Here is a 2,500-nt window from a genome sequence, read left to right as displayed (position 1 = left end):
GTCGTGGGACACAAACCCATCCCCCTCCTCGCAACACTGGTGTCCGGGAGTGGGATTCGAATCCCTCCCGCCTCCAAGCTAAATTCACGGGGAATTGGCTCAGGGGTGAGTGGAGCGACCCCCGATTCCCTCCAAATTACGAGCAGGCCAAATTAACCCGTTACGAGAAATAAGATGGAGTCTCAAGGCGAGCGGGAGCCGGGGGTAATAGAAATGGATGTAGAATTGTTAGAATCCATGGTCCAGGATGAGATCCCCATGCAGGAAATGCTGGTTGTACAGGGCGAACTTCCCCCCCCTCCCCCCAACTGAACCCAGAGCTCGAAATGGGCGCAGTGGCTGGGGTGGCGGACGAACGCCCCCCACGTGCGAATTCGCACACGGATCGGACGATGGAAATATTTGAGGCATTGATGAGAAAAATGGATGGGAATACGCAACAAATGAAATAAATGAAAACGAAAATGGATGGGAATACGCATCAAATGAACGCAAATATGCAGGCAATGAATGCCAAGATGGAAGAAATGCGGGGTGAGACGCAGAACATGGGCCGAAGCCTGCAGGCGGGCATGAAGGCAATAACAGCGGAGTGCGTAATGGCGACGCCATGTGTGGGAGCGAACGAGCTGAGAGGGAGTGCAACGGTTGTCAGGCCCGCAGTGGAGGCGGGTTAGGACAAACTAATTCGGGAGACGTGTTGGGCGAGGGTAGTGACAGAGAAAGCAACAGTGACGGTGACCGAGAGGGAAAAACTAATTAGGGTGACGGAGACGTGCACGAGGGAGATAAGACACGAGGTGAAAGGAATTGGGAGGGAGAGAAAAGAACAATTAAGACGGAAAGAAAGGATGAGGTACGCGGAGATCGTGAAAGAGCAAGGAGTGAAACAGAGGGAAGGACAGGAGCGACTTAAGGAGAAAGCAAGGTTGACCTATGTAAAGATAAGGGAAAGACGCCAGAAAGAAGCAGAGACTAATAGACACGAAGAGACGGAAATAACAGACACGGGAGGTAGAAACGGTAAAGTTGAGATTACACGATGAAGAGGGGGTTAGTGACGAACACACACACACAGAGGGAGCGAGGCTTAATGAGGGTGAGCTAGCGGACTGTTTGGGGACCTGGTGCGAGCAGTTGGATAGCCTCCTCCAGGAACGAGGGGAGGGAGTATGCTCCCTTGAAGCGAGTCACGACCAGGTGGGTTCGGTCGTGCTTCGCGGAGTTGAGGGGACGGGTGCTGCGAACGTGTGCACGGAGAGCTTGGGGGGTATAGAGGCCCCGGAAACCCTTGGGGTGGCACAAATCCCCAGTGTGGTTGTGCCCTGTGTGTGTGGTGCAAGGTGTGAGTGCGCCCCCGTGTGAGTGGTGTGGTTGCGAGTGTGCCAGAGTACGTGCCTCCCAGCACATGGTGTGTGAGAGGGACAGTGTGTGTGAGAGAGAGGCATGTAAGGGAGATGACGGTGGGCATGTGGGAGCACGCAGCCGCGTCTCCAGGGGTGAGTTTAATGGAGTGCAGTCTGGGCGTCGCGACACGCAGGTGTGCGTGGGTCGAATGGCGACGGAGACGGCGACAGAGAGACGAGGGCCGGGTAGTGGCTGTAGATGTTTTGAGCACCGCGCCGGGTTCACCCAGCAGCGAGTTCGATGTCCGTGCTGTGCAACGCACGAGCCCGCCACGTGCTCGCTTACGGGAGTGAAGCCCGGTCAGGAAACGCCAGCGGTGGATGTTGCCGATCCCATGGACGGACAAAGTTTAGGCTGGACAACGGATTTGGACCGCATGGGTTCTCCACGCGGGCGTGTGTGTTAAGCTCCAACGGGCAGAACACATGTGTTCGCGTGGGGAACCTCTCGAGACGTGAGGCTTGTGTTTTTTTTTTATGCGCCGGGTGACGTCATTGCTGCATGTGTGGTTGGAATCCGGCAGGAGGGTGAATCCCTGCTGGATGGTACCGTCCAAGAGGGACGAGGTACGCGTGCAGTTGCATGACGTCACGGGAAGGTGCAAGGTGCGCGGCTGTGAATTGCCGCGCTGGTGCATAGGTAGCGAGTTTCCGTGCTGGTGCTGCGCAATAAAAAAAAGGCAAGCCTCGCTTTCGGGTGAACAGGATTTCCGGGCAAAGGGTGGAAGACCCCCTGGCCTGGGCACAGGATGACACTAGTTAGGGGGAAGGGTTAGTGTTAGTGAGACCGGCTTCATGGGGCAGGGGTAAGTCCTCATGGGGTCCGTGGAATGGATTAGTTCGAGGGATTGTAGTTGAGATTTAGGTTGGGGAAATAATATTTTAGGATTTGAAGACAGACAGACTTTGAATGTGTAGCGGGGACGTAGCTTAGCTACGTAGGTTAAAAGGAACGTGCTGTAGTGTAAGGGATGACATGGGAGCACGAGTTAGGTCTGCGGCTCGTCCACCAACACATCACGAGGACGCGGGTAGGACCCACCTGTTCTCGCGGACCTGGCCGCTCCTTCAGGTCCCGCGCACATATTGGCTTA

Source organism: Eptatretus burgeri, chromosome 14 (genome assembly GCF_056783735.1).
Source record: "Eptatretus burgeri isolate ZD-2024b chromosome 14, Ebu_testis_v1, whole genome shotgun sequence".
NCBI classification, from domain to species: domain Eukaryota; kingdom Metazoa; phylum Chordata; class Myxini; order Myxiniformes; family Myxinidae; genus Eptatretus; species Eptatretus burgeri.
Note: the sequence above shows the minus strand (reverse complement) of the source record.